Source organism: Gossypium raimondii, chromosome 7 (assembly GCF_025698545.1).
Source record: "Gossypium raimondii isolate GPD5lz chromosome 7, ASM2569854v1, whole genome shotgun sequence".
NCBI lineage: Eukaryota > Viridiplantae > Streptophyta > Magnoliopsida > Malvales > Malvaceae > Gossypium > Gossypium raimondii.
Genome location: NC_068571.1, coordinates 13,271,607 through 13,280,282, shown reverse-complemented (window position 1 = coordinate 13,280,282; position 8,676 = coordinate 13,271,607). Strand labels below are relative to the sequence as shown.

The 8,676-nt window shown below is 35.1% G+C and overlaps 1 long non-coding RNA gene across 1 annotated transcript; it reads right to left on the bottom strand.

The window, feature by feature from the left end:
• Positions 1–431: 431 nt before the first annotated feature.
• Positions 432–958, bottom strand: LOC105800923 (uncharacterized). Its single transcript, XR_008198105.1, has 2 exons — positions 806–958; positions 432–690 (listed from the first exon to the last, which is right to left on the bottom strand). It is a non-coding gene; the product is annotated as an uncharacterized LOC105800923 (long non-coding RNA).
• Positions 959–8,676: the final 7,718 nt, after the last annotated feature.

The window sequence follows — 8,676 nt, the reverse complement described above, 5'->3', positions numbered from 1 at the left end:
TAGCGACGCTTTTACCACAAACGCCACTAAAGATCATGACCTTTAGCAGCTCTTTTATCACAAACGCCGCTAAAGGTCATGATCTTCAGCAACGCTTTTGTCACAAATGCCGCTAAAGAACATGACCTTTAGCGACGCTTTTTATCACAAACGCCGCTATAAAACAAACCTTTAGCGACGCTTCTCACAAAAATGCCGCTAAAAACATAACATTTAAAAAAATTATTTAAATATTTATTTTATGATAAATATTATATTATGTTTTATTTTTTAAATTTGAACTTTAAATATACTTTTTTAAGGAAAAATACAAAAATATTATTTAAATTAAATTTTCTATGAAAATTTTAACTTTAAAACTAAATATAAAAATTAATGAATTTAGTTTTAGAATTTAAAATAATAAATTAATAACACAAATAAGAGATCAGTTAGCACATTAGGAAGGGAGAGAAGTATATTGTGAGAGAATAACTTGAGTGCCCACATGACTCTCGCAAAGTAAAATATATCAAGTGATTACAATTAGGATTTTCAACCTTTCACTGTCCTTAAACCTTTAGAAAGTATGATTACAGAACATACTTTAGCATTTTCCTGAATAGATAATTTTGCCAGTCTCTCTTTCTCAGCAAGCTGGAATGCAGGTGGATCTGATCCTCTATCGAGCCCTCCTGAAACCTTCATGAACTTCACCAACCAGTAACAACATGAACTTGAGCTTCAATGATAGAATAGTTTCCAATGGTACAATTGTAGCGGGCAAAAGAAGATAGGACCGCCTAGTAGGTACATGGCTGCTCACCTCTTCATAACATTCATTACAAAGTCCATAGGCAAAAGGTTTTCTCTCCATGTGCCTACATAACACTTCATCTAAGCTGGTTTCTTTTGACCCAGTATTTGGTTGTTTTCTAGTTAGTGAACTAGTTCGAAGCTCCCTCTCCTTTTCCGTAAACTTCTCAATCTGGTCATAAGTTTAAAACAATTGAGGTATTTTCAAGAAATGAAATCAATATTTAGAAAATAAATGCAACAGAGGAAAAGTTAAATACATGCAGAATACAACAAATTCAACATAACACTTGTTGTAATGATAAAAAATTGGCATCAAATTTTTCATAAAATTATTTAGATACTCCTTAGAGTGGACATAATCAATAAGAGTAATAGTAGTAAAGATTCACTAATCAAATTCTACCATACAAAAAAATTATAGCAATGACACGTGCTACAATTATGACAACAACAACAACATAGCTTTTCTCCCATAAGATGCTGCAATCCATATAGAACAGATTATGCCAGCATGCTCTACTTAGTACCAAATGCAGATATTGTAAACATCAAAAGTGAAAAAGTCCCAAACTATTGTAAACATCAGTTATTGTAAACATCAGATAGGTTACAAGCGTATTTTCCTAATATTTGTACCAAAATCTCTCTTTAAACCTTTTCAATGGTGACAAAAGACTACCAAAAGGCCCAAAAATAAGATGCCTACTCAAGTTTTGAAAAGAAGCCAAAAGTGCCATAATTTTCATACAGACCACCATTCCAACTTAAAGAAAGGATGCGACACTTCTGTAAGAGGCATGTCTAACAAGCTAAAAAGGACAAGTATGACAGTGATATAGGCAAATGCAGGGAAACGTCAAAGAAGACATACCAACATTGGCTGTAACAGTCCATGGAGTTGTAGTCCATATTGCTAGGCATATATCTAGAAAGAATTCTTCCAATAAGCTATCTTTACATGAAGGTGTACTGACCATTCTAAAAAGAGCATTGGTTTGTACAATCTAAGCGACGGGATATTAATATTTTTAGTAAAAACTAAACAAACATGTGGAGGGGACAAAGAAAATGACATGATTTTCATTGCACATTAATATCCATTTCATATTTATTGGCTTCTTATCCTTCTCTCATTCCATTTTTTTAAATATAAAAATTTCAAATGCATAAAGCATGTGAAAAATAATAAATAAATGGGATGGGGACAACTACAAATTACTACTGGACATACCATAGGGTCTATGTTGTCTTGTTCCAAAACTATTCCATGCACCCTGGAATTAAGGGAAGCAAAGAAAAGGTTTATATTTGCACTAATGTGTCTAATCAAAGCATTTAGTATAAGGCGATGGAACAAGTCATTCGAAGATAACACATACATATATATGTATATTTACTCTTTAATCTAATGTATAAAAACTAATTTACTCATATTAAAATGGTTGGAGCTGTGTAATTCATATTCTATAATTATATATGACTAAAAAAACACTATATAATTATGATACTGGTTGACAAATAAGTGTAAATAATCATATAACAGAAGTGAAATCAAAAGAGTTAGGTTGAAATCTTCTTGGGGTCATTTTAAATAGCTGTATTATCAATAGTAATTTTAAAATAGATGATCAATCTCCTTCTTGTTTTCTCCAAGGCATAAAAATTAAGATACCTTTCACATCCTAACCAAGTATCACATGATGAGTTCATAATTGTAGCTGCCACTACAGAATATAGTAAGGACTACAAAAGTACTTGCTTTGAAATTATTGATTTCTACTGCTCATTTTGCGTATATTTCCAAATTAGGTACATGCACTGTGGTTTTTAATTCCTATTAATTTATTTTCATCATAATAGGTTTCCAGATTAGTCACCACCTAAAAAGAAGGCAGTTAAATAGTGGGAAGCACTCAATAATTTCAAGGCAGACAAAACTGTGGTAACTAAAAATGACTGTTTCATTGAAGGTAAGAAGTCACTTATTCACATGACTGGTCTTCCTAATTGACTCCAGAAAGCAAGCAAGCGACCATGTCCTTTTCAATTCTGCTTTTTCTCTTTTTATTTTTATTATCCATATTAGCTTAAATTGATATTAAGGTGTACGGATAACAACCCATATATTGTGACACAAGCAGAGGCAAAAAACTGAACATAAAAATGAAAAAGAAGGATCTAATTTCAGAGACATCGCATTCCACCAAAGACTATTAGTTTGAAGCTTGTCAAACTGCATAAGCTATCAAAATTATAGTTTTAAAAATATCTTAATCCAATAAGAAACTAAAAATGGCATGAACAAAGAAAGTTACCAAAATTCACATGCTTCAAGTGCCACCTCATCATCAGTGTCCTTATTTACTTGCAACATATATTCAATTACATTCTTCATATGTGGCTGTTAAATAATGGAAAGTGACATCAGAAAAAACAAAATGCAGATTTGTAAACAGGCTTAAAAAGAGAATGACATGGAACTAAAGATGTTACAATATACTACAATACCTACCTCCAGAACAGATGGACGGACTTCAATTAGCTGAACAAATGCTGCACAAACCTGATCATGTGGCAAGAAAAAGAAAAGGAAACATTGATCTGACAATGCACAAACTTGGAAGAAATGAGAGAGCTTCCTAATATTCATCACTAGCTTTATTAAAAATTTGGAAATGCTATACAGATGAAATCATGAAAAGAGTCGAAAACAACCTTTTCATAGTATTCAGTTACATGATATATATATTTGCACAGTCCAACATGTCAGCAGTTTCATTATAGAAGAAAATGACAAGACCCATTAACACTAAAGACTAGATGACAATGCATGTCTGATTCTAAGGCTGTATTCAATATAAATACTGAAATCAGAAAATCAGAAATGACAAGTAATTCATGTCAAGTTTTATAGGCTTGAATAGTAAATTACAAGAAAATTAGGAAATATTTACGAGATCATTCCACACAAAAGTTGGATTATAAATACAATAAGAATACAAGAGAAAAGGAGAAACTATTCACCAATTTACGCACTTCTGCTGCAGGCTCATTAGCAAGGCCAAACAAACCATGAAGGTATTTATCCACGATGCATATAAAGCCCGAAAGAAATTAATGTATAATATCAAGTATTACCCTAAAAGTAATGAGAATGGCATCCTTCACAATGAAGAATAGAAACTTTCAAACTTCAAGTTAACTTACAGAAGGCATCAACATAATATATTGGTTTACAGAACCCAATGAAAGCTTTCTCAGAGAAGCTTACAATCTTAGCTAAGATGGAAAATAGGTGCGTGATGACAGACAAATGGATACGATGCAAATGAAAAGGGTAAAAAAAAAGAAGATGAACAATTTTTAAAGGAGAAACCAAAGAAAGTTCTCGAAAAATAAAAACCCAAATAAATTTTCCTTTGGGGCACTTCATCGATACAGTGACTTAAGGAAATAAAAAATCAGGAAGAAGAAGAAGAGATTTCTAGGGTGAGGGCTACCGATTTGGGGAATTTGGGGGGGAAATAAAGGGAATCGGGGGAGAGGAGAAATGGTTTGGGAAAAATAAAATGGCGGAAAAAAAGAAGAAGAGATTTCCAGGGTGAGGGGGATCGATTTTGGGACAAAGAAGGGGGAAAAAAAGGAAGATTTTCATTTCAAATTGTGGGATAAAAAATATAATTAAAAAATGGTGCCGCTTTGGAAAAAAATTTCTAGTGTTTGAAACAAAAAAGCCACTATCGCCCTGAACATTAGCGGCGCTTTTTCAAAAACGCCGCTAAAGACCCAATCATTAGTGACGCTTTCTAAAAAACGCCGCTAAAACCATGAGCATTAGCGGCGCTTCTCCAAAAACACCGCTAAAGACCCGATCATTAGCGGCGCTTTTTAAAAAACACCATTAAAACCCTAAGCATTAGCGGCGCCTATTCAAAAACGCCGCTAAATCCCTGAGCATTAGCGGCGCTTTACAAAAAACGCCGCTAAAACCCTGAGCATTAGCGGTGCTTTTTAAAAAACGCCACTAAAGCCCCAAAAACTAAAAAAACGACGTCGTTGGCGGCATTTTTTAGCGGCATTTTTTAAAAGCGCCACTAATGCTTGATTTTTAACGGTGTTTTTATCCAAACGCCACTAAAAATGCCGCTAAAAGCCTATTTTGGTGTAGTGATTCCATTAGCCCGGATTATTTTTTTAGATTTAGTTTTATTTTCTTGCTTTCTTAGGTTTTCTGGAGTTTAGTTTATTTTCTTTATTTTGTTTCAAGAGATTTGAATTCTGAAGGAGATCAACTTCTGTGGATTCACAATTATTATCAATATCAATCAGGCTTTTCTTAAACTCTTCAATTCATTCATTATGACTAATTCTTCTATTTATTCTATGTTGTTTATGAAAGGCATGAGGAACTAATCCCTTTGTGGGGGATTAGTGAGTGGAGATATGACATGTTAACAGTTTTGTAGGTTCGTTCAGCGGATCAACTATTTAGGAAAGGAAGAATGTGAAGCAAACCCTGGTCTTGACAACACAAAGAAGTAATCAAGGTGGGAATTAACCCAAAATTGGTATTACACATTCTTGATCACCTTCACCCCAACCCAGTGTCGACTGTAAGGTTAGAAGATAAGTAGTTTTTGTGGACTCATTATGTTAGTGGAAGATCAGGAGATCCTGCTAGGGTAGCAACTAGCTGATCGATGAGGAACCTGAAGTAATTGTTGATGGGGATTATCGAAGGGAACTAATCACCCATAATCGAGATTTGATTTAGTCTACTCTTCCATCTCTTGAGTTTTATTTATTTTATGTTAATTTAGTATTATTATAAAATCCATAAAAACCCTATTTTTGCTCTCGTACTGTAATTTATTTAAAAATATTAATTATATCTTTTAGTGTTTAGGTTAGAATAGATATAGCATTCGCCTCCCTTGGGTACGATCCTTTGAGTACTCACCTACTTCGTTGTAAAACTATATTACAACTCAACCCATATACTTGTGAATACCACTATATCCTTAACCCATATTTTGTTGCAGTATTCACACTCTTGATGTTAGTATGTCCGGAGGTGGTCACTTCTCAAAAGATAAATTTGGTCTCACCTCTATATCCTCAACCAAAACCACATGATATGGTTCAGACCGGTACCACCTCAGCATAGAGACATGAAACACGTCATGGATACGGTCCAGCTTAAGAGGTAACTCTAACTGATAAGCCACCAGTCCAATTCTCTTAAGGATCCTATAAGGCCTAATAAACCTTGGGCTCAACTTGCCATTCCGATCAAATCTGAGAACATTTTCCATGGAAACACTTTCAGAAATACCCAATCGTCGACACTAAACTCTATGTCTTTTATCTTTAAATATGTATAGGACTTTTGTCAATCTGAGGCTACTTTCAATCTATCCTAAATCAGCTTAACAATACCCTCAGTCTCCTGAACTAGTTCTGAACCTAACATTTTCTTCTCACCCAACTCGGTCCAACATAAAGGTGTCCGATACTTTCGACCATACAATGCCTTGTAAGGTGTCATTTGTATACTCGACTGATAGTTTTTATTATACGCGAACTCTATTAATTGCAAGTGCTCCTCCCAACTACCTGAGAAGTCGATAACACAACTCATCAGCATATCCTCAAGGATCAAAATAACCCACTCAGATTGCCTATCAGTTTGCGAATGAAAAGTCATACTAAAATTTCAATGGAGTACCGAGTGCCTCATAAAATTTCTTCTAGAATCGAGATGTAAAACGAGGATATTGATCTGAAAGAATCGATATAGGTACCTCATGCAATCTCACTATCTCAGAATATGCAACCTCACCAACTTCTATAAAGAATATTTTGTACAAATCGGTAGGAAGTGAGCTGACTTAGTAAGTCTATCCTCAATCACCCAGACTGAATCTTTATTAGTAGATATTAAGAGAAACCTACTAAAAAAGTCCATAGTCACTCACTCCCATTTCCACTAAGGAATCATAATAGACTGTAACAAGCCAAAAGGGAACTTATGCTCATTTTTCACTTGTTGACACGTCAGACACTTAACCACATAATCTGTTACCTCATACTTTAGACCCGACCACCAATAAAGTTCTTTCAGATCACTACACATCTTATTTCCTCTAGGATGCATACCATAGGGGCTATTATGTGCTTTTCGAAGAATAAATTGTCTCAGATCCTTGTCATCCGGCATACGATACCTCCCATGTAAACACAAAATGCCATATGAATTGAACCCAAATTTTGTATTCTTTCCTTCCTTAATCTGTTTAATGTAAGGAAAAAGAGACTCATCCAAAGGTTGTTTCATCTTAATCTCATCGAAAAAAGTAGGCTTTACTTGTAAGTCTGTGAGTAAGCTACCATCCTCATAAAAACTCAGCTTAGCAAATATCGCTCTCAGATCAGTCATTGCCCTCCTACTCAATGCATCTATCGCCACAATAGCTTCTCCTGAATGGTACTCAATGGTACAATCATAATCCTTAAACAACCCTGTAACACCCCAAACTCGACCTAGACGTTATGGCCGTATCTGGTGTGTCATATTAAAGTGTCTCTCAAGATTTAGGCTTGTTGATAAAACTCGTTTCTTAAGTTTGGAAACCTCTTGAGTAATATTTAACAGAACATTTAACCAAATGTTTTCCTTATTAACTGCTATTATTATATTAAGTTGATTTAAAACACGGAAGCATTTGAAAACTCTAACGCTTAAAACTCTTGTCTTTGAAAACTATAAATATTTTAAAATTTGTCATTTAAAATATTCAAAGAAAAACCCAATTAAAAATTTAAACCAACTTAAAGGCCTTATTACAAAAACAAAACCCAATATATAAACTAAATTAAAATAAAAGCAAATGTAATAGCAGCAGTAGTGTGGCCACCTCTGAGCCCCTCGCAGCACCGAATTGTCTATGGCTGAGGATTACCTGCACAATTAAAAGGATAGGGTGAGTTTATGAAAACTTAGTGTGTAATCCTCTACCAAACAGTCAGCATACAATATGTAGTAACAGTCTGGGCCTGAGCCCTATTCAGTAGTAGTATAGTGTGGGCCTTAGCCCATTATAGTAACAGTGTGTGGGCCTTAGCCCAATACAGTAACAGTGTGGGCCTTAGCCCAATGCAGCAATGCAACCCATCCCAATCCAACCAACACACCATTCCGTACCACCAACACACCATGTGAGGATAAAATCGACCCACCCAGCCAACACACCAATATCGCAGCAAAGTTGCCGATGAATAGGATCACAAGAGAGCCGCCGATGTCGATGTCGCGACAAAGCTACCAAGATAACGAGATATGTGGCAAAGCCACCGGTAGGTCCACAGTTGTCTTGGGCGACCCATGCGACCTTAACAGTACAGTACACTTCCTCTAAATATAACAACCCAACCCCATGCAACATGTCGTGACATAATACCATACGTGTATGCAAAATCTCATGCTCAATCATAGCCATACATATCATAGAGCAAATCAGTCATACATAACATAAGGCCATAACATTCATTTTATCTCCTAGGGGTATAACAGTCATTTTACCCTAAGGGGGTATTTCGGTCATTTTATCTTATAGAGGTATTTCAGTCATTCTACCCTGTGGGGGTATTTAGGTCATTTTACCCTATGAGGGTATTTTAGTCATTCTACCCTATGAGGGTATTTCGATCATTTTACCCTATGGGGGTATTTCGGTCATTCTACCCTATGGGGGTATTTCGGTCATTTTACCCTATGGGGGTATTTCGATCATTTTAGCCTATGGGGGTATTTCGATCATTTTACCCTATGGGGATATTTCGATCATTTTACCCTATAGGGGTATTTAAGTCATTTTA